General features: G+C 34.8%; 1 protein-coding gene across 25 annotated transcripts in view; it reads left to right on the top strand.

Annotated features, from left to right (window-relative positions):
- LOC138705089 (gamma-taxilin-like) overlaps window positions 1-25,812 on the top strand; it is a 299,903-nt gene that overhangs the window by 160,380 nt on the left and 113,711 nt on the right. The gene's annotated exons all lie outside the window — the stretch shown is intronic.

Raw genomic sequence — 25,812 nt, 5'->3', positions numbered from 1 at the left:
TGTAACTGTAATTTTAATTTTATTTCCTATTTTATTTTATATTCTCTTATAGGCCTATTAATATTATATCTTAACTGCGACCGAACACGAGCGCTGCTCATTCGGTCTCAAATTATGTTAATACTACTGTATCTCCTTTTTTATATTGATTGTATTATTTTATTTCTATTTGTCTTGTTTGTTTGTAATTATATTCTTTATTCTGTATATTTAAATTTAAATTTAATACGATTCGCGGACTTCTAGCTTTCCTTATAGCTACATATGTAGGAATGGAATATGTAATTACATACAATCCGGGCTCTAGTCATAACAATATAAAAAAGTGTTTTGATTAATTTAACCATCTTTGCCCACATTTGTGTAAAGATCGAGTAATGGTTTTTTTAGTACTTTCGTATGAGCGAAGAAAAATGTTTAAAACTTCATCTGTTATTAGCATCTGAAATAATGAAGGGAAACATCACATTTCGAAGGCCAATTAGCACAGAAGCGCGATTAGCACTGTTAAAATTAACTTTTCATCACCCATTTTAAGAATAATCTGTCTGGACAACACACCGGCACATGTTGAGTGGGAAAGTACTGAGAACAGCCAACACACTTTTCTCCGAAGACATACGAATGCTGATGATCGTCATCGGAAATTCTGCTAGGGTCATGTCGCGAGAACCCTGTCCGTCAGGACCAGCAGCCGGTTGCTTCCATTCGGACAAGTGAACGTTTGCCATTTAAAATACATGCATACGTCTCTCGCACAATATTTCCGGTTCGTTCCGTTCTGGTCGGTTCATGCCAGTGAGCGTCAACCTTTACTCCATCTGTCCATTTCACATGCTCCATCGTTCTCCATATCCACATTTCAAATGCTTCTATTCGCTTCTCTTCACTTCCTTGTAACATCCATGTTTCTGTCCCATACAATGCTACACTCCACACAAAGCACTTCACTAGTCTCTTCCTTAGTTATTTCTCCAGAGGTCCGCAGATGATGCTCCTTTTTCTATTAAAAGCGTCCTTTGCCATTGTTATTCTCTTTTTGACTTCTTGGCAGCAGTTCATGTTACTGCTTTATAGTATACCCCAAGTATTTGAAGCTGTCCACTTGGTCTGTTGTCCAAACACAGTATATTTATAACCGAGAATCCATCATGATGTTTAATCACTGTCTCTCAAATGTTCAAAAGGACTGTCATGAATTAGTACAAAACCAGCAAATCGTTCTTCAAATTTACACTTATACATTATTGTATCAAATTACTGTTAATAGCTGATCAATATGGAATGTGTCTGGCGTGGAATTGACTATAATGCTAAAATATTTTGACTTTTTGATTTCTTTAGTTATAAGATGCAAGACTTTCTTCTTCATGAGATCAATTAATTCATGAACACTGAAGGAAGATAAGTAACTAGTGTGACGACTACCTAGAGTGGGATATCTTCTAGAAATATGCTTGGCTAAGTATGGGTCAAATGAACTGATAATTTCGATAATAAATTCATTTTGTCAAAAAAAAAAAAAACAAAAGACAAAACAGTTCTCGTTCTGAAATAAACAACACTTTTCAAAATATCCCTTCAATATTTACATTCTTTATCACATTTTGCAACCACAGAAATTTAGAAATCTTCTTACTATTCGTGAGCTGCCACAAGGGACAAAGAGTACTTAACCATATAAATGTTTACAAGTTCAGTGAACCATTAATTTTGTTTTGACAATGAAACTCCTACAAGTACATAGCTGCAAATACATTTTGTGATTGGTGGTAATATAGAGGCAAGTGTTACAAAAAAGTAAAGAATGCTAATGAACTTTGTTTCATTTCGAATATAGTTGATGCTTCAAGAGAGCAATTGATCCTTTCAATGCAGCTAAATTTACAATTGGAATAATAGATGTAGGTATTCCAAGCCTCTTAAACACATCTTTCATGAAGAGAGTAGCGGTACCTCTTGCTCCAACCAGAAGTCCGATTACTTCAAGCTCTTCTAGCTGGTACTTTTGGAGGTAATATGGAATGGTAGGATTGTAGATATTCTTTTTTTCCTTATCCACTTCTGCTGGCTATTCCTCATTCGTTTCGAAACGCACAGTGGGATCAATTATGAATCCAGATCTTGTAGATTCCTTGAAAGCTATTATATCTATGCAACAGCAGAGAAAACAGCCTGTGTATAAGAAGAAGAAACTTCATGCTCTTTTAGTCTGATAATAGCATGATTCCAATCTGATAAGCCATTTTTACTTAAGGTTACATCATTATTAGTGAAGAGTCTGCAAATGTAACAGTAGGCCTTTATGCTAGTCAACTATTACAAGTTAAACACATTAAACTCTGCAGTCAACTCATCACTCTAAACTTAAAACAGTAAAGTGATTTTTGACTCTGTTTCTAACATATTAATTCATTAATTGTGCAATTACCTTAATAATTACTTAGTTCTTCAATTAGCAAAGTTATTATCTATTTCAGTTATCATAAATCATGTGGAAAAAAAAGCTTCTTTCTGAAGTTTGGGGCCCCTAGAATCTTGTGGCCCTGATCAGAGACTGTAGAGCACTAGTTCACATCTTGGTGGTACAATAGCTTCTTTGCTATTTCGGCTTGTCCTTGCGAGATTTTGACTTTTCCCTCTCACTGTGTCCTACTTTATTTGATGAATTCGCTTTGTACACTTGCGGAGCTTGAGACAGACCTATTTTGGGTGGCCATTCCAAAGTCAGTTACGCCTACCTTTTCGTGACATGTGCATCCTTTTGTTAAGTTTGTAACCCAGTCTTTCTTCGTCAACCTTCTGCTTCCTATATCAATGATCAACTTATGTTTCTGCAGAAAATCTAGGCCCAAGAGTCCACTTGTTCCTGGCCCTGTATTTATAGGGCATACGACGAAACTATGTGGGATCCTTGCATCATTTGTGAACTCTAATTCGAGATCTTGTGTTCCCCTTACCTCAAGACTATCCGGTAACACTTGTTGCTACTAAATCTGTATTATTAATAGGATTCCTTGAGAACACTGGCCAAACAATTGACATGGTTGCCCCTGTATCCGCTAGCCACTTAGTGTTTTCCTATTCACATTTGCTATGACCATGAGTCCTGTCATATTTTTTAACTAATAAGAAATATACAGTCGAAGAGTTTCATTTAGTGTTTTTCAACTCAAGCAGGTGAAATTTCTGTACTTTGCAATTCATAATATGAAGACTACATCAACATTAAATTCCACGTTACTTCTCTACATGTGACAGTAACATACGGTCTTTGTACTGTGTAAGCAAATATATAAGCTGATAGCATATGTAACTTCAATCTGACCAGGTGTTCAGTGGTAACACTGTCTCTGTCGAGTCGCAATGTCACACAGTTTTCATACATCTGAACTAAGCAGTAATAAAACCAAAGATATTTGGTCGAATTTCTTTACGTTTTAAATTTTGTTAATCACTAAAAACTATATGACACTTCTAATCAGTGGTGAAGCGTCAGGAAGACAGGATAGATGTCATCTACCCAAAAGTCACGAAATAATTCATAGGCTGTTATAGGTATCTGTTATCATTTTTTTATACGTTCTTTTTGAATTTCCAAACAGATTTCTTTTAACTTCCGATAAAGTTAATAAAGTTCCGCATAATCTATTTTAGATGCCTCAGAAGTAAGTTTTCTACAGTAATTGTGGATATTGCATGCTAGTAGACAGAACACGATTTATCTCTCCTGTCTGCTTCAGTCTCTCGTAACTGCACCAGAGTATTCGCTATGGCTTCGCTTTAAAAACATGTGCACGCAGGACCACCTTCTCTCACACATAGAACATAACTCAGTCTGCTAGATGTGTCTACATTGATTTGTACACTACAGCGATACAACAATGTTTCCTGCCCATGAATGTTGTTTTTTTTTTTTTTGTACTGCAGTTTTCAATAATCTCTATCAAGCATAGAAAGAGATCAGGTGATGACAGGCATGAAAAATGTGACTTTTGATTCTGTTAGCTTTCTTAAAAGCAATTCTTTGTTGTCTTTAACAATGAGCAGAAGCTGAACTTAAATCTAAAATAAATAAACAGTCGTCAGTTAAATTTGTTCCAGAAAGACGGAAATGTGACTAGAAAATGTCAAAATATCTGGTACTCCAAATATAGGTGGCTATTTGGTTCTCAGCAGTTGAAGAACTTTGGAGTAGTATTGGTATTTCCTCAGTAAAAAAAAACTTTGAGGTAAAAGCTATTAACTATGCAGGGAGAAAAACATATAAAAATGTAGAAATGTTAACATGTTGGGAGAAACAATAGAACACTGGCAGAAACATCATGCTTAGAAGCTGTTGGACATAATGAAAATGTGACATGGAATAAACGAATATTTGGTCACCTTGGACAGCAAGAATAAATTAGCCTTTAGAGGAAATCAAGAAGCCCAAGAATCAATAATTAAATACAGTTATTTAGAAACCCTAAACTTAATGGCAATGAAAGAAGCCTTTCATGGAAAACCAACTTGAAAGCACTTCTGTTTTAAAGACACAGCTCCAGATATTCAGAACGACTTCATCCAGTCTATCACTAATGCTTTAAGGGAAAATATATTATTGTTCTCGGAATAATTTAGATTTTTGCGTCTACCCATACTTTTTTGTTATGCTTCGTCACTGCTTCTAATATTCCCAATATGCTACCTACTTCACATAATGGATCCACAATGTAATGTTAGTTGCACTGTGTATAAACTTTACACTCATTTTGACTATTAAACATTTTTCAAATTTATGTTTGCATTTAATTATTGAAATAAAATTTCTCGACCTGGTACACTATCATGGTTCACTATACATTCTTCCAGAAATGTTAACAGCATGAAGTTTTCTTTTTGATATGATACTCTACATGAAATTATTTATTTCGGCCTATAAACGAACAATTACTACTCTAAAATTATTTCACTTATTCTACTGCTTACTATCACAATAAAAAGAATCACACTCGTCACAAAAATATTAGCTAGGCACTGAAGAAATATTATATCTATAATTATCACAACACAAGATTATTTAATCACTCATAAAGTTATCCTGAAACAAAGACAATTTTGGAAACAAAGTAAAATCAATGATATGTATACAACATATGTATTCTACAAAATTAATTTGTATATGAGTTTAAGCACTTGTTATTAGAAAACATATTGAGCAAAAATAAATAGGAGTGTATGGAAAGATAGCATCGAATCTTAACAGGAGTGCCTGTGGCAATATAGCATCAAATCCTGCTTATGAGCACCAAATTATGTCGTGTTTGTTCTGACACCAAATTGCTGTGGTGTCGCACTTCTGAACTCCAATTGTGTTGTGTCATTTCTTATTCATTTATAAGACAAGTTATGTTTTATATTACACTTAATGTCGGATGACTTGCAGAACAGAAGGCTACTGCGTTCGACTCCCACCAAAGACCATACATCACCATTATAATATCTTGTAATGGAAAAGACTGAGTTTACTTTGTTTCCACTTAACACTTCACTTGTTTAGTTGATTTCTCAATTTAGCTAATATTTCTTGTTATGCTAGTTTTAATCAGGATATAAAAGAAATCTACTTGGTTTCTTAATTCAGATTCAAGATTACATTAATTACAAACAAAACTATACTTGATTTATTGAATTTACTAACACAATAAATTACTTACATAAAGTATCTATTATCTTTGTTCTTGTGTACGCCAACTGGTGCCATAATTTCTTTTGAACTTCCTTGAAATATGTTTTGCAATCCATGTTTGGTCTTAGACAGTAAAAAGCCAACAATAATCCAATAATTCTCCAATAATAAACGCGACTTGAAGCAACGGGTTTTGTATTCTCTCAACCGCATCTCACTTTCAGTCGGCAAAATACTCTTAAGCTGTTTATGTCTTAAGAAAAACCATAGTGTCATCAAAATTAAGACAGAGTACAAATTAGCACGACGGATTATCCTTAACAGCAATATTGATATAAGTGTAAACAATGGAATTCCACTTAGGAAAATAGTTCTGTTAATATTCCATCATTGATAGCCAATTAGCATTAAACACTATCATACATAGGCAATCTTACTTTGATGTGGCATGAATAAATACACTTATTGAAGACTGAAATGTGTATCCACGTGCGGATGAAGGTATGTCAGTGATTGCTGTCATCTAATCAGAGTTCATAGCTGTATCAGCGAATTCTCTTTCTACTAGAAATCAGTGGCAGTTCGTGGGTATTGAATTCAGGGGGGCTGCACACAAAACTAAACCATGCAACTTACCTTATTTAAGGATTAGTTCCATGTGCCTTGTCTTGTAGGTTGCAAACTTTTGAATCATCTTCATATTAAAATCCGATATGTCGTTTAACATAGTCTTTACAATGGAAAACATAGCTAATGCGGTCAGTCTCTCTTCTCTCATTGTATTTCTAAGATAGGATTTCACTCTTTTCAAACACGAAAAGCAATGTTCTGGTTCGGAAATTGTCATTGGTATGGTGATAGCTATGCGTAGTACTTTCATAACTTCTAAAAATGAAGTCTGCAAGTTCTCAGATAGAAGAAACTGCAAGAGCTTGACTGCGTCACTGATATTTCTGAATTCTTGTCTCTGATACAACACAGTGAGTTACGTTTTTAGTTTGTCTTTATTGAACATTAGAAAAACCGTCACACATACATTTAGGTCATTTTCAGGAAATGAGCTTTTGTAGCATTCAAATTTTTCTTGACACAGAAGAGAAGATAATATCAGATGATCTATGAACTGGAATCGGGTGTTAGCTTGTGTGATAATGAGGTCACACACTTCCTTGGCTGCTGCAACCCTTGTCTGAATCCCTTCGACCTTATGACGCTTTTTAGGATTTTCATTTTCACAGATCTCGCTGCTCAACTGTGCACTGTTACATATTGTCTGTATGGCATTAACAAAGCTTGATATGCAGAGTCGGTTGCGGGTTCGATCCCAGCCCAGGTCGATGGCATTTAAGCGTATTTAAATGAGACAGGCTCATGTCAGTAGATTTACTGGCATTTAAAAGAATCCTGCAAGACAAAATTCCGGCACACTGGCGACGCTGATAAAACTCCAGCAGTTGCGAGTGTCGTTAAATTAAACATAATTTAATTTTTTTATATGCAGATTTGGACCTTAGAAATACAGTAGTGTGCAAATTAATCCGAACAACGTAATTACTTATGCAAAAACACTCAAACGGGATAAAAAAAGGATCTAAGACATACCTCAGTAATCTATGTGGCCTCCCTTGTTCCTAATAACAGCTCTGAGACGATTTGGCATGGATTCCACTAATTTCCCACAAATATTCTTCATTTCTTCATCGCGAAACCATACACCAATGAGGGCAGAAATCATCTTCTCCTTTGTAGAACAATCCATTTTTTGCATTCTTCTTTTGCAAATTGACCACAAGTTCTCAATGGGGTTGATGTCGGGTGAGTTGCCTGGCCAGGGGAGTACCTGAATAATCTTCTTGTTGAAGAATTCTGTAGTTTTTCGAGACGTATGGCATGGTGCCAGGTCTTGTTGGAACACACCTCTTCCATCCGGAAATGATTTTTGTAGCTGGGGTACGATTCTGGTTTCCAATAAGTGAATATATTTGTCAGAATTCATCATTCCCTTGATAGGTATTAATGCTCCAGGCCCTTCATGTGTAAAACAACCCCAAAACATTACTTTAGGGGGTATTTGGGTGCTTGTTGGAAATGAGTTGCTGTTACTTTTTCGGATCCTTTCCATACGTAAGAAACACGGTGGCCGTGGACCTCAAAATGAGACTCATTGGAAAAAAGTACATTCTTCCAGTCATTCACTGTCCAGTGTTGATGTAATTTTGCCCACATTAAGCTGTTTTTGCACATAACAGGGGTTAGCAGTTGCTTCTTAATAGGCTTACGAGCTCTTCGTCCAGCTTCCAAAAGCCTACGCTGCACTGTTGTGACGTGAATATTCGCCCCAGTGGTAGCCATTAACTCGCGGGTTAAGTCGACAGCAGTTAGTCTAGGATTTAATTTACTTTTCCTGACAATTAAACGATCATCTGCAGGTGAAGTCTTCCTTTTCCGGCCACAGTTTCCTTTTTTCTTGGGTGTGATGGATCCAGTCTCCCTGTATCGTTTTATGATCGAATTAACAGAGCCAAACCGATGTGACATTCTGCAGCAATTTGCCTCTGTGTCATAGAAGAATGCTCTGCTAATGTTATAATTTTAGACCGTTTTCGTGGAGTTGTATCCATTTGTGAAGACGACAGAATGTACACAGGATTGCAGTATTAAATCTTCAACACAACTGAAATGCTTATAAGTAAGTACAAAACGACAGGCAAAATGTCACATATTATAAAAAAAATAATGACAGACCTTCAACAATGGAATTACACGTACTACAGATGTCAATTAAAGCGGTATGAGCAGCTGTGAGGCCAACAATGACAGAAAATGTAAAAATATGTCATGTTCGGATTAATTTGCATGCTACTATGGGTGATATTAATAAAAACGAAGACCTTACTTTGTTCATCTTCCTCATGAGCAAAACGAGCTTGCTTTTTCTGTGAAGAATCTCTGAAATATCATATTGATAAAAACTTTCGGAGCTTGCTCTTACGTGCCAGAGCTTGCTCTCAGAGTTTGCTTCACTTAGCGTGGGAATTCGTATCAGTAGAGTCGTCAAACGGGTTCAGGCCAGCCACATGAAAGCGATACCGCCATGTGTATTTCGATCAAAAGGATTAGTGATTGAGCTATGAGTGATACAGAGGAAGACGTTGGGGAAAAAGGAAGAAGATTTAGCTTTATTTATGGATATCATTAAAAAATTTCCAGTTATATTTGAGAAGTCAGTGTTATCGGAATCGAGGCAAAAGAAATCTGCAGTATTTGCAAATATCAGAGAGAAGTATGAAAAAGGGTTTGGGGTGCCAATAACCAAGGCATAATTAATTAAAAAAGTGTCCAATATGAAAACCAGATTTAAAAAAAGATGGGAAACAAGAACATAAAGATGAATGACTGTCCGGGTTTGTATGGAATCTTTAATTGAAAAATCCGTAGTGACACTTGTGGCGGACAAGGTTGCAGTTGGGTTTTTCTCGGGGTTCTCCCGCTTCCCCTAATGAGGAATTTACATCATTCTGTCAACATTTCTCCATTCAGTCATTATTCCATAGCATTCCTCGAATGCTGGCTAGCGACGTAAGGACGGGGCTGGCCTAGGGATTAGTGGAGTTGCTTGCTCGAAACCTGGATACATAGCAAACCTTAGTGTAGTCAGCCGGTGTGAGTTTGGGAATGTGCCTAGCTTGAGGGTTAGTGCAGTGTATCTTGATAGGTCGCAGTGTGGGTCATAGTGCCCTTTCCCCAAATTCTATTTCATTCCAGTGCATAATGTTTGAACTAATAATTTAATGTAAGTTACATTTGTGTGTAAGTTGTAAATAAAGAGGTATTCAAGATTCCGTGTATTATCAGCTGTGATTTGATAGTGGTTTTCAAAGAGACTTGCACGCTTTTCCTTATAATACTCTCTGTGTTCCTTCAATGCCTCCAATTGCTCCAACAGCACTAGCCTCTGTAAATCTGTTAAGGAAATATTTAAATGCACTGCCACTGGTTTGGTTTGTGTCACCTAAGAAATAGTCAGTTAAACAATCCATATTTTCTTGATTAAATCGGTACGAAGTTTTGTAATCTCTCGAAAGTGAATCTCTGTGCTTCTTATACAACTTTTGAGGCCATTGAATATTCATGAACTCAGCCATTTCGATACAACGGCTTCACTCCACAAGCTTGAGTTACCGAAATAGGTACCTCAGGTTTTTTGAAGCAAATGCTTCAAAGCAAGAAGCAAAACTCCGTTTTATTAATAAGTAATGCGAGGAAACTATTACGTGCTGACTCCTTGCTCAAAGGTGGAGGAAATTCTTGATGAGCAAGCTCATTTTCCTCAACTTTATTAATAGGAAAAGGAGGAAGCTCACAAAATTTGAAGCAAACTCATCTTCCTCATCTTTATTAATACCACCCTATATCTAACTCGTGATGGTTGTATAATATATCTACATGATACATCAGTAAATGAAAAAAACTGAGGCAGAAATTGAATTCAGGATATTCAAGAGTATGCACCAGGGCGCTTGCTTCATTTATTGTGATGTTGTTAGATGTTTCAGATTCCTTTATGGTTTGAAAACATTCTAGCAATGGTCCTTCTTCTCATGAACAACATTTACTGTTCTCATTTTAAAACTCCATCTTGTTGCCCCAGCTGATGGAATTGTCTTTGAAAGACATTAATTTAATACAGACTGTGTGGAGAGAAGAAAGCAGGGATACTGGATAAATCAGCAAAAAAATATGCGAGCCTTTGTATTTTGTTTAGCGGTTCTTTCCATTATGAGATTCAACTGATGGGCACTTAATTTCACATTTCTCCTGAATTGTTAAGTTACTGAACTGAATAGACTGTAAATATTGTACAGAATTAAACATTGTTGCGCTTGTTATACTCACAACATTAAAGAAAATGTATTTAAAACTGCGCGCTACTGACAAGCTGCTGCAAATTTTGCAGCTCCTGGAAGCTCTGAATTCATGGCCAGGGGCAGCAGGGGGAGGGGTAAAACTAGCGCGCAAAGCATCCGAGACGAGACTGGCAGCTCCAGGGGAGGAAGTGACTTCTCTAACGATTGCGTTCTTGTCAATGAGAGCGAAATTTTTTAGAAAATTTGAGGCACTAAATAGAGACTGATATGTTGGCAGATAATGGAAAGATAGGTGACAAAATAGACAGCCTGCAGATATCAGATTATAATTTTGAGAAAGTTGACAACTTCACATATTTAGGATTAGTGGTCACTAGCGATAATAACATGTCCAAAGAAATCTCTAATCGATTAATGAAAGCAAACAGAGCATATTTCGGCTTGAAATATCACTTTAGTTCGCATGCTCTATCCAGGAAAGTAAAAGTTATTCTTTACAAAACATTAGTGAGACCAGTTTTGACATATGCGGCAGAAACGTGGTCAATCTCCAAAAACGATGAAAAAAGATTGGAGATTTTCGAAAGAAAGATTCTGCGAAGGATCTATGGCCCAACATTTGAGGAAGGTCTCTGGAGGAGGAGGTGCAACTATGAATTATATAGACTTCTAGGAGAGCCAAATATAATTAATACAGTTAAAACTAGCAGATTGAGGTGGGCAGGACATGTAATACGCATGGACTCAAGTGAACCTTGCAAAAAAATTGTAATAACAAATCCAGGAGGTCAGAGAAGACGAGGTCGACCGCATTTGCGGTGGATTGATGGAGTGGAAGAGGATGCCAGAAAGTTGGGTTGCAAGAATTGGAAGGCTGCTACACAAGATAGAGACGGATGGCGACAATTACTAAGGGAGGCCCAGGCCCACCAAGGGCTGTAGCGCCAATGATGATGATGATGGTGAAATAGAGACTGTATAATAAATATATTTCACAACATAAAACGAGACAAGAGTCACAAATGTCTGGGGGTGCTGCAGCTCCGCAGCCCCTCTTCAAAAGCCGCCCCTGCTAGAAATACATTCCTGTACAACTTATTAACTTCCCTCTCTATGATTTCATAATGCATTTAAATATTTCTAAAACATTTCTTAAGATGATCATAGATCATAGACCAATAGAGAAAGTGCTACAGGGTAGTTACACCCTTGGTAACAACACACCCAAGTCATAAACCTACTGCATTTTTAAAGGTGATGTTATCTATAAATGTGCCAATATTGGTCAATTGAATAGCCTTAAGCCACGAGCCTGTTTCTTTTTCTTGTAGAGCAAGATGGTGTGCTTGATCAGTGTCAGATGGGCATGACAGAACGAGAGAATCATGAATTCGAGGAATGTTTATCATGTCCCAATTTATTCGTTCAGTTGGAGCAGCTGGACGGATTTAAGCCATTTGTCATTGGTTATTGAGACTTATAGATCGGATTATTTTAAAGAGACGTGCACAGTATTTTCGGCCAAACTAATATTCTATTACTGAGGTCATGATTTTTTAATTTTAAATATTCTTTCTGCCATAGCAGACTGCCTAAATGACAAAGAATACTATACAAATTTAAATATCTTGGTACAATAATATTTTGCAGATGACCAAGTATTCTTAGCTCAAAATCACCTTGTTATGAAATAAATGGCAAGAAAACTAAAAGAAGAATATGAAGAATGGGGACTTTCCATAAATATAGGAAAAATTAAATATTTATATATACGAGAAAAAAATGAAAATTTAAAGTTTGATAATGGAGAAGAATTAGAACCATCTATTGAATGCACTTATTTAGGCACAAAGATAGACCATTCAGGAGATAATAGAGTAGAAATTAAAAATAGAATTGCACAAAACAAGCAATAAATGCCCTAAATTCTATTTGGTAGAGCAAAAATATTACAAAAAATAGAAAATTACAAATATATAAACCATAGTCCAAAGTATCCTAACATATAGACTTGAAGTTTGGAAAATTCCAACTAGGGAAACAATAAGAATTTTAAGTGTAGAAATGGATGCCCTAAGAAGATCGGCTGGGAAATCTAAAATGGAAAAAATTAGAATTGATGAATAAAAGTAATTATGGAAGTGCAAGACGAGCCAGACATTATAGATATAATAGGAAGAAAAAGGTTACAGTGGTATGACCATATCAGAAGAATGCCAGAACAACGATTACCAAAAATAATTATGGAATGTATCCCACAAGAAAGAAGGAAAAAAAGGACGACCAAAGAAGACTTGGATGGAGGGTGTCCTAGCAGCTATGAATGCTCGAGGATTAGAGGCAGGCCAATGGATGAAAAGAGAGGAGTGGCGGAAGACAGCAACAGCTATTATGACACTGGAATGATTGATTGATTGATTGATTTATTTATTGATTGATTTATTTATTGATTGATTGATTGATTGATTGATACAATAGTGTAACAGTAACAAAGATTAAATTTGCTAAAACATGATATTATGAAAGAAATTATAAAGGGACTATATAATTTGGTCTTCAGTTCATACTATATAAATGATTATTTAAAATTTCAATAGAACCTTTCAAAGCAAGAAGGGCTATATCTAAACAATTTTGCTTTGGAATGGCGAAATTTTTATTGAAATTTAAAAACTGTGTTGGAATAGTGCCACAGCTTCCAATCATCAACCCAATGACGAAGAAGTTGTCAGTGTTATATTTTTGTTGAAAGTATGGTATTGTTGGTTCATGTATGGTTTTTTTTTTTTTTCAAGTCAACAGCTTCTGGCTGGTCCACACCTATTTCAAATCTCACCATCGGTTCTATGATGAAGCCTCTTCTACTCATCTTGTCAATGGCAATTATATCGACTCTTTGCGTGCTTCCATAAGTAGCAAGGCATGCACATTTTCAAAAACTTTGTAATGCTTACCAGACAGAGCGACTGCAATTTTACTTCTTATGCGATGGTGTCTTGTATTGCGCACAAGTTCACTACGTGGACAATAGCAAGGACATGCACCAACATTTCTTTCTCATTGCAGTGTCTGCAGTGGGTTCCATCCTGACTACGTCCATAGAGTGCTCTAACCGGAGCACCATTACCTTGTAACTTTATAGCGATTTGCCATTCAGCACTACTTAATCCTTTTTGTGTTTCCAACCATCTGTTTACAAAAGGACTCACTTAATAAAGAGCCACATCTTTGCTGTGAGTTTGTAAAAAACACCATTTATTAAATTCTTTTTGCCGTAAATGTTTTCTTATAACCTGAGGACTTTCAGAAATAAAATTTTCTTTTTCATCAATTTCCAGCAAAGTAAGGTACTTTAATTTATCATCGCTCAGGTCCCATTATGTATTTATATAATTATTCCGCGATTTTTCAAGTATGCAACAATAAATGAACTGTTGAATTACAGCTTCCCATTGAACTCAGTAAACTCCAAGACCCTTGACCTTTTTTGAAGAGTAAAGCATGGCGTCTGGTGTATCTATTGTGAGGTGAAAAATTTATTTTATAGAATTCTTTATCATCTTGTCAAGAATAATAAGAAACGTTTTTGGTATTTTTAGTTTGTTAGAATTTTGAAAGTGATATACGAGAGATGACATAATGAACTGATTAATGACTGTAATTTTTTGTTCTGATGTGGAATCTTTCGTACACTATTTTTAACACTTGAATATAAATAATTGATTATGCACAGATCAATTTTAGAACACACACACTATTTGACACAACTCTTCATCACACGAACGCACCCACACAACAGGCAGCGAAGTTGAGATGGTGCCATGACACAGAAGGCTCTGAGGATGGTGTCAAGTAGTACCGAAACAGCTGTAAGCCGCACATGCTTACATAATTAACAAGAGTAAGATTGCCATATAATCAATTATTTTTTTCTGGTTTAAGTACTGACTAGAAGATTCAGGCTTTCTTTTAGTTCATAAGCTGTTTGGTGCTTGTCGAATATCAATTGGCTACTCCAAGATATCGAATTGTCTCATTGGTATTAATGGACAAAGGTGAACCATCAAGTTTTCCATTAATTATATTTAAGGCAACTGACTTATGAGGCATTCAATGTTAATCACATTTCTTTAAAACGTTGTAGGGCTGTATCGATAAGCAGCAGTGCATTTTCCATGTTATTTGCAAGGATAACGAGATCATCCACAAAACCAAGCACTGTGAGTTTAGATAGACCTTTAACCAGTTGATAACCATACTTATCGGCAACCATATTCTCTGATAGCTCATCCAAAATAAAATTCGTCTGCATATTATACTGTACATTGTTGATGAAAGTGGTGCATTACTCCCTTTTTAAATTCAATTGGTGTGGTTCACTGACTGTTACATTCTATGACAGTTGAGTTGTCCGTTTGTAGAGCCATTATTATATGTCCAAACTGTTGTGACATAGAAGCATATTCAAGTGTCTTCTGAATCTGCAGATGACCAACGTTGTCAAATGCCTGACTGACATCAAGAAATACAGCAGTTAAACTCTCTTTATGTGCGTTAGCCTTCCTAAGTGCGCAATCTAAGAGTGTTACATTGGTGAAAGGTTCAGGACAAGATGTAAAGTCTCTCTGATTAAGATTAAAAGATATGTATCGTCGCAATCTGTAATCTAATATGCGTTCTAAAACTCCCCTCAAGACAGAGCAAATTGAAATTGGTTTGAAATTTAAAGGATTAGTTTTATCTCTATCTCTATCTTTATAGATTAAGATTGTTCTTGCTTTTTTAAGACATGAAGACTGAAATTTTACTGAAAATTGATGCCAGAATACTTTATTATTTTTTTATACAGCATATAAATATTTTATCAGAGCCAGGAACTGTGTCAATTTCAATGGCATTTCTTGCTGTCATAACTTCAGCAGTAATTATAATTGCGTTATAGTTTTCCTCTAATTCTGTTATTTCCGATTGTGTTAATTTGGATGGGTAATCAGTGCAAGAACAGTTATTTTCAACCGAAAATCGAGTAAAGTGATCAAATATCACATTCTTATTAGCTCTTGTTATTTTGAAGAATGTTTCAAACAGCTTTTCATCTTTGATTGTGAAATTCATACTGTGTTTTTTTGTAAGCATATCTTGCCCTCCTCTTGTTACGAATCCTTTTGGATGCTTGAACCTGGTTGAATGAATTGACGTACTTTTGTCCCAACTTAATTAATTTTTTTCTTTTGTGGATTCAAAGTATTTAGTGCCGGGGTGTTTGGGCCCCAGAAGAGAGTGAATTGAATAAGCTAGGATTGTGGAAAAATCATTTACTACTATATCAAATTCATGGCTGTCATACTAATTATTAAAATATGGTGTCATGATGCTAAACTGTCTTCATAGGACTCATTAACATGAGCCAGCTCTTGGTGCTGAGCTGTAATATCCGCCTCCTGATGTGGAGAACCAAGATTCACCCCTTGATTTTGAGAATTGTTTCTGAGATCATTATTTGATGTTTCTGTTGTGTATGAATTTTGTTAACAAGTTTCTCCCGAAATTCAGTTCCATGGACTTGACTCAGATGAATTTATAGATTTGTACAATTTACAGCAATATGGATTTAGTTTGAGCCAATCATTTAAGTTGTCTAAATCAGTTAAGCTTGAATTAATAATATTCGAATCTTGGAGAGTGCTATGATTACATGAAGATTCCTGGATGTTTGAATCTTTTAAATTTGTATTAACAGTATATGAATCTTGGTCGTTCTATGATTATGCACTAAATGAATATTTATTCCACATTCAGTAAATAGTTTCCCACATAAGTGACAAATAGTCGATTTTTGTGTACCTGATGAAGTGAACGATGTTCCAGTTTCAGTATTACTGACAGATGTCATCAGAGTATATTGATAATTAAAAAATTTTTCACAGTGAGGACAAGTTTTGGTATCTTCAGTTTGTAAATCATAAACATCAATATAAATCGCAAAAGTATCCATGAAACTTCCGTTATATCACTTATGTACAACAAAACATTTCTTATTCACAATAATATTAAACAGAAGTCACTTTCAGATATGTACATTCACGAAAATACTGCAAAAGATAAGATATCATATAAAATATTCTCCAGATCAAAGTCATGGCCTCCTCTGTATTCTGTAATACTGTGTTAGTAAATTTTCTTGAGATACTTATAAAACTTCGAACTTTCGTGTGCAAATTAGAATTCACTTATTCCATTATGATCCAGGTATATTCATGACTTACTTGTGCATGTCCACAATCAAAGTTGACTTATTCTCTAAAGATCAAGTGTATTCTTGACTTACCTGTTTCTGGCCGCTATCAAAATTGACTTATTCTCTAAAGATCAAGTGTATTCGTGACTTACCTGTTTCTGGCCACTATCAAAAGTGACTTATTCTCTAAAGGTCAATTGTATTCGTGACTTACCTCTTCCTGGCTGCTATCAAGTCGACTTATTTCCTTAAGGTTAGTTGTATAACAATATTACTTTATGATTATTTTGGGATCACATTTTTCGTATTGTGTGTTTAAATGTTACACTATGATTTTTACATTCATATTTTTTCATAACTGCAATACTGTGTTCACATTATGTAAAAAATAAGGAATTATAAGATGTAAGCCTATCGTTATCTAAAATTTATCAAGTTTATCTAATATTTGTGTTATCCATATCTAAATAGCTATTCATTTTCATTTCAGTTATATGTTAACTTACATTAATCATATTAATAAGAAATAATACACTTAAATTTAGACCACTGCATAGGCATAGTAAAAATATGTGAGAATTGTATGCATAATATCAAGATTAAATCATTATAAAAAGTATAACATTGTTCCTTATTAGTAAAACAAAAAAATTATATATCTTCCATTACTTAATGACAGAAAAAACTTAACAACAGTATTGTAATAATGTTAGTAGGCCTATTATTCACATTTCTTATCACTTGAAATAAAATTTGGATCCATATCTTGAATGTTACAATTTGCCTTTAAATTCGCATAGAAATCGAGGAGAACTTCCTTCTTTATGCAATATTGAATTAAGTTCTTCATTGTAGTTTCATGCTTCAGGCAATAGTGCAGTGGTTCCATGAATTCTGTAATTCATTTTTTTTTTTTTCGCTTTCTTCATGTGATGTTTTGTACAGAATTATTCCATAATCGTTTGTTTATCTCCCCCATTTCATTTTCTGTGACTCCACAAAAATTTTTCTTAGTCCTAATTCATTTTCCTGGCCACCACAAGTGACTGAGGTGTGCAGCAAAATAAGAAAACTACATTATACCATTTCGATCATTCTGAAAGGATTTTTAACAGAGGCTGTGCGAACAAACTGATACCAGTCCCTTTTTATTTATTTTATTGGGTTATTTTATGACACTGTATCAACATCTAGGTTATTTAGCGTCTGAATGAAATGAAGGTGATAATGCCTGTGAAATGAGTCCGGGGTCCAGCACCGAAAGTTACCCAGCATTTGCTCAACCAGATAACTTGCCCCAACCGGATTCGAACCCGGGCCACCTGGTTTCGCAGCCAGATGCGCTGACTGTTACTCCACAGGTGTGGACGATACCAGTCCCTAGGGTAAAAGATAGCTACATCTGAACCCTTCTTTTTTCTTTAAATTACAGAGTGATCATAATCATACTCAACATGTGAATAACCTGATATTATAAATTTATGACCAATTTTCTGGAAAGTTGTAGTCAGCATGAAAATAATATTTGATTATTCCTATTCTGGCCTCCACAAGTGTCACTATAAAATATTACATGTTTTACATTAGAAGAAAGATTAGGAAGATTTTATAAATACACGATGCTATCTCATTTGCATCCCTCGCAGCAATAGCCTCATGCCACATGTAGCAAGTTACTTCTTGAGTTTTGCAGTCATGAATTCTGTATACAGTAATAATATACCAACATGTAATGCAATGTCTGATTGTCATTATTTGGATGTTCCACACTCATTGTTCATAAACAATATTAGTTACGAAAAGATTAAATTAGCTATTAAAAAGTTAAAGCCTAAAACATGTAGTGGTCCTGATGGGAAACCACTTTTCATTTTAAAAGGTTGTTACGAAGTAGTATCATATTCTCTGTATTTATTGTACAATCTTAGTTTGAAAATTGGAAAATTTCCTAAAAAATGGAAAATGCAGTGTATGTCCAGTTTATAAATCAGGCAACAACACCAAAGTTGAAAATTATATACCTATTTCGATAAATTCTGCAACTGCTAAAGTTTTTGAACAAATATTGTATACGAGGATTTTTAATCATGTCAAATGTTATTTATTTCAATACTAACACAGTTTTATTACAGGTAGATCTACTGTAACAAATTTAACCAATTTTGTACAGTTTGTATCAATTAGTTTAGATTGTAAATTGCAAGTTGATACTATTTATACAGACTTGACTGAAGCATTTGACAAGATTGATCACAATTTTCTTTTGTGAAAATTAAATAATTATAGATTTTCACAACAAATGTTAAAATTAATGAGATCATATTTAAGAAATAGAGAGCAATATGTTAAATATCACCAATCTGAGTCTTATATTTACATTGTTAATTCCGGAGTACCTCAAGGTTCAAATCTTGGCCCACTATTATTCTTGATTTATATTAATGATTTGCCTAAAGCAGTTAAATATTCAAAATGTTTACTTTATGCTGATGATCTAAAGATATTTAAATTAATACAAAATGTGTCCGATTTAAAATTTCTACAAATTGATATCTACAGTATTTATTAATAGCTTTTAAATAATGGATTAAACTTTAATATAAAGAAATGTTGTTGTATGACTTATACAAGGACTACATCTTATTTAAGAGGTAATTATAGAATGAATGATGAACCATTACAACGAACATATTGTGTACAAGATCTCGGTGTAACTATTAATCATAATTTGACTTTTCATAATCACATATTTAATATAACAAATAATACTTTAAAAAATCTGGAGTTTATTATTATAAATTCAAAAAACTTACAAAACACTTCGACTTTGACACTCCTTTTTAATTGTCATGTTCGCACTAAATTGGAATATGTCTTAGTAATATGGTCACCCACTTGGAAATCATATAGTAATCAAATTGAAAAGTTCAGAAACGATTCTCAAAATATCTTTATTTAAAAAAATATATTATACTCGGCCTTCCATAACAAAATTTCGTTCAACAGTCTATTTGCTGAATTTAATTTATTGTCTCTTGCAGGTCATAGATTACTTGCTGAACAATTTTTATTATATAAAATATACACAACGGTCTACTGGATAATAGCAAAATATCACAAATCCAGCTTAACACTAGAATATCACATTTAAGAAATTGTCAATTGTTATATTATAAAAAAAAACCGAACATTTCAGCACATAAAAATTCACCACTGTTAAAAATGTGTTCAAAATTCAATGAAATATGTAAAACATGGGATCTAGATTTTAGCATTTCTTACCTGAAATATAAACATTTTCTTATTAATATACTGAAGGTAGTTGATTTTAAATAATATTGCTATAGCTCATGCAAGGAACAATTACCGAAAAGCAATAGTGGCATTGCTGTCTGTTTTGATGTGTGTATGTAGGCACACCGAGGTGGGAGAGGTGCGGGCCGATGGAAATAGCCTACTGCCTCTTCCAAGAAGATTAAAATATGAGGACATCGCTGTGGAAAGAAAGAACGTAGCAAGAGAAAAATTCGAAGCTAATTAAACACACAACATATGTTTACGAATGAAATAATAATATCGTGCGATACAAGATACATATTCACATGCAGTGGAACAAACTGAAGTCGTGATGTAACTATCACAATGCAAGACTGATTCTATTGATGTCATTTCTTTTCCGACTGTACTCTTGAATATCATTCAAGCTATCTCGTGACCTTTTCTGTCGCCCATTCTTCCTTGTCACATTGTTTCATTCGCATTCCTTCCGTCGTATTCCCTGCTTGCGAGACCTACATCTATTTGTTACTCTGTAATTTGCCATTTATAGCTGCATTTTACATCTTTTGGTTATGATATCTATATTTAGCCTATCTATTTTTCATTTATTTTTATTTTGTATTTTTCATTTATATCTATATCTGTGTCTTTTATTGAGGTAATATCTATTTGTCTGTTTCTTTTTCATTTTTTATTTGTATTTACATTTGTATCTTGCATTGGTATCTGTTTTATCTCTTTTTTCATTTCATCTCCAATTTTATATTCTAAGCAAATATTTGTACTGTCTATTGTAATTGGGGCTTTGCCCTGTTATGGACATAAATAAATGAATGACTGACTGACTGAATTAATTAATTAATTTATTAAATACATAAATAAGTGAATAAGTAAGTCAATAAGTGAGTGAATGAATGAGTGAATGAATGAGTGAGTGAATGAATGAATGAATGAATGAATGAATGAAAGAATGAATAATTTTTTTACAGAAAGCAATGTTCGTTTTTAAGTTAGGTGTTGGAAGACATTGCTGTAATTGAAATGCAATGAGTCTCATAAAGTTTTAATTCTTTCAGGCATTTTTATTGTCTGGTTTTGTAGTATATGTCTTTTCTGCATTCTGTACATATATAGGGCCAATCTTATAATTCTGAAGAATGTTTAGTTTCATCTGGTAATAGTCTTTGGTATTTTGAAGGAGAGAATAAATGAATGAAATATTGTTTCATAGATTGTTCTGTTTACTGGTTGAACCACTTTTTACAGTACAATTTGTACATTACCGGTAATATTTAAATGTGCAGGTAAAATTTTATTTGTTGCTTTCTTTGGAGTAATGACTTTTGTGCATTGGGAAAGACATAATATTATGATTTCGAACTGTAGTCTTATTTTCTTCTGACTACTTTCTTCATGGTGGTTTTCCCCTCTCTTGTCTGTGTCTGGTATAATTGATGTTTTCCTTAGTTTCTTAGCTAATATCACTTCGGTGAATGCATTAGTTTCACCTGATTCTTTTAAGAAGTAGCCTTTCCATACCTCAAAATTTGCATCGTATACAATCAAAGTGTACACATGAGTAAGAAAACTATATATTTTTTCCATTCTTCAACATTTCTTAACCTTAATCTACATATTTAGACTTCAGCAAACAAAATTTGATAACACAATCCCAAGGGAAAAAATGGAACTCTATGCATCAAAATCCACAGTTAATTCCCGATTTACCACGAAAATCGTCTGTAGCTGCATTTAGATTGGCAATAGGCCATGATTGTTTGGCCAAACACCTGCATAGAATTGGAATATATCAGTCCCCTAACTGCCCATTGTGCAACTCAAACCAAGAAATGGCCAAACACCTGCATAGAATTGGAATATATCAGTCCCCTAACTGCCCATTGTGCAACTCAAACCAAGAAATGGATTCAGAACACCTGAAAATCTGTGCTTCAGTGGCGGGTCATGATAATATCTTTGAAAAATATTGGAGTGCAAGAGGTCAAATGACTTTATTGCCAAATGCCTGGCATTAGAAAACAACAACATTTCTTAACCTGCATGTCGCTTTTATCTTCTAATAAGGCTAGATGTATAGGGTCGTGACACTATCCTATCAAGATTTCCTATTGACCAGTCTTCAATAAATAACCACTGTTTTTCAAAATCTTTGAGTTTGTCTTGCATTTCATTCTACAATCTCTCAATGGATGAGATTTTCTAGCAACATGCTCCTTACTTTTAACATAGATATAAATAATTTTAATAATGTTACATATATCTTATACAATTATATACCTTTATTGGAGAGAGAGAGAGAGAGAGAGAGAGAGAGAGAGAAAGGAGGGGAGAAGGGGGGAGAGAGGGGGGTGGCTTTGCTGGCTACTGCTTCACAGTAATGTAACTTTAAAAAACTCTAAATACTTTCAATATTTTTCTGTATTTTCCTCATCCAGTTTTCGACAAAATATTTTTCTTTTACTCTGGAATTTCTGTAAAATATTGTGTAGGAGGATTTTGTGAGAACTGTTTGATTCTTTCTTTCATATTCCTATAATTTAAGCCATGTCCTTCCATCAATATGTGATGAGATATGCACAAGCCGTCTGGTAAAGTATTTTTATTTTCGTCAATAACATTGAAAGTGATTAAATACAACATTGTAAGTCACTGGTGCAACAGGCAATGTCATTGGTGCAACAGGCATGTCATTGGTGCAACATGCATATTTGTTTTGTAATTGAAAAATAACTACGATTTTTTAAAATCAGCGTGACCATTATTTTTCCTGTAATTTATATGTAAGTAGCTTTAATTTCAATCAATCAATCAATATTCCCATCATTCCTAGTGGAACATAGGGCTCTCAGAATGCTTCTCCATCTGACTCTATTCCTGGCCAACGCCTTAATCTCACTCCATGTCTTCATCATCGTTTTTGCTTCTGTGAGAACAGTTCGTTTCCATGTTATCTTGGGTCTGCCAATTCCTCTGCTGCCCTGCGGATTCCAATCCAATGCCTTCCTGGTGGGGTCATCTGGAGGTCAGCGAAGTGTATGTCCCAGCCATCCCCACTTCCTATGTCGAATTTCAAGTTCAACTGGTTTTTGTTTAGTTTTTAACCATAGGTTTTCGTTGGATATCTGGACTGGCCAGAATATTTTTAATATGTTTCTCAAACATCTATTAATAAAAACTTGTAGTTGATTGATAATAGTTTTAGTTATTTTTCAGGTTTCACAGCCATATAAAAGCACGGATTTGACATTTGTGTTAAAAATTCTCAGTTTAGTATTTATTGTATAGGCAGCACTCTTCCATATAGGCTTTAGCAGCCCAAAGGCATATCTTGCCTTCTTTATTCTTACTCTCACATCGCTATCTGTACCACCATTCTGGGAGACTATACTGCCTAGATATGAGAATTCCTTCACATTTTCAATTACGCCGCTGCTTAGAGTTAGAAGAGTAGGTTGATTGGTACCTATGCGCAATTCTTTGGTTTTATTAATATTGATTTGAAGACCCACCTTCTGTGCTTCCTTTTACAATTGGTGCAGTTTAGCTTTCATATCTTTAAAGGAATGAGCTAAGAGACAGATATTGTTCACATAGTCTAGATCTTCTAGTCTACTGGAGAGCCCCCGATGGATTCCTCTAGGGGAAACATTCACTCTTCTTAGAGTTGCATCTAACACCAGGTTAAAGAGGAGCGGTGATAACACAGCCTTGCCTTACACCTATGCCGACATGAATGATTTCTCCAATATTATTCTTATGAATTACTCTGCAGCTGGCATTCCGATATAATTCTTTAATGATGTTTATAAGTTTGATAGGAACTCTTCTTTCGTATAGAGTCTGCCAGTTGGCTGTGTGATTCAGAGTATCAAACGCTCTTACAAAGTCAATAAACACCAGGTACAAAGGTAAGCGGAATTCCAGTGACTGCTCAATGATAATTCTCAGTGTGTTGATTTGATCGACTCATGCCCGGTGAAGCCTAAATCCTGCCTGCTCGTTTCGAATTGTTGGATCTAATATGTCATGGATATGCTGATATATTATTATTGCTATTAGTTTATTAATTGTATTCAATAGTGTAATCCCACGCCAGTTACTGCAGTTGCTCAGGTCACCTTTTTTAGGAATTTTGATGATTATTCCTTCTTTCCATTCAGTGGGGAAACTTTCCTCCTTCCATGCTTTCTGAATTAATGGAAGAATTATTTTTGCTATCTTATTTGGGTAGGCCTTAAATATCTCTGGCGGAAGATTATCTGGTCCAGCTGACTTGCCATTTTTTAGTTTGGAGATAGCATTCTTTATTTCAAATATGGTAGGTTCCTTAGAATTAATTCTAAGTTCGTTTGGCTGTTCCTCTGGTACATTAGTATTGGGTGGAGACTCAGTGGGACGGTTAATGTCTCACTGAAATATTCAGTCCATCTTGTCAGTTGAGAGACCTCAGATGTAAGGATTAGTCCATCCTTATTTTTGATTTGGTGTCCATCCTGACTGAAGCTTTTATGTGCCAGCTTTTTTGTTATCCTGTATAATTCCTGAGAATTTTTTGTGTCTGCTGCTTTTTGCGCATTTTCCGCGAGAGTATCTAGCCAGATTCTTTTATCCCTTCTGGCTGCTTTCTTCACTTCTTTGTTTTTTGCTTGATGTTGTTGTCTTAAATCATATATGGAGTTTGCTTCATTTACATTGTTCAGTTTGTTTTTAATATCTTTGCGTTCTTTTATTTTATTCCAGGTGTCGTCTGTGATCCATTCCTTCCTTTCGACTTTATTTCTCCCTAAAATATCTTCGCAGGCATTTATTAGAAAGTTTTGCACCTTATTCCAATTGTTCGAGTCAGGTGGCTTTTGATTTTCTTCTATTTCCTCCTGTAGAGTTTGCAGTTTGTCCTCGAAACCTTGATTTATCCTTTTGTCTTTCAAAAGGTCAGTTTTATATTTTCTTCTGCTATTTTGTGTACCTGGGACATAATTTGTTGTAATCTTTAATTTTACTTGCCCATTTACCAATAGGTGATCCGACGCAACATCCACACCTTTATATACTCGGACATCTTGCAAAGAGCTTTTCCATTTTTTGCTTACAGCAATATGATCGATTTGGTTTAGGGTTCTCTGGTCTGGTGACACCTATGTCCCCTTGTGGATATTCTTGTGTGGGAACCATGTTCCTCCTATTATTAAATTTTGATTTGAGCAGAATTCAATGAACCTTTCTCCATTATCGTCCATTACTCCAAGACCATGTTTGCCCATAACATGTTCTACATTTGAGTTATTTGATCCTACTTTGGCGTTCAGGTCACCCATAATAATTGCAATGTCAGATTTCTTGACATTCATCATAGTGGCTGATAGTTGTTCATAAAACACATCTTTATCTTCAGCTGCAGACACCTCCATTGGAGCATAACATTGAATCAAGGTCAGTTTTCTTAATTTTGTGGTAAATCTTGCAGTAATTATTCTATCTGAGATAGGTTTCCATCCAATAAGACTTTTTCTCGCCTTTTTGCTCAATAGTATTCCATGTTTTTCTTGTAAATTTCTTCCAGAATAGATTAAGAGGTCGCCTTGTGCAGTTATACAGTATGTTCCCCCTTTCCGTTCCACCTTGTTTCACTTAATCCAAGAATATCTAGTTTATACTCTTTCATTTCCTTTATTATCTGTGCGAGTCGGGATGGTTCTCTCATAGTGTTTACATTCCAACTACCAATCTTAGTCCTT

This window comes from Periplaneta americana, chromosome 8, assembly GCF_040183065.1.
Source record: "Periplaneta americana isolate PAMFEO1 chromosome 8, P.americana_PAMFEO1_priV1, whole genome shotgun sequence".
In the NCBI taxonomy this organism is placed as follows: domain Eukaryota; kingdom Metazoa; phylum Arthropoda; class Insecta; order Blattodea; family Blattidae; genus Periplaneta; species Periplaneta americana.
Note: the sequence above shows the minus strand (reverse complement) of the source record. Positions and strands in the feature narration are given on the sequence as shown.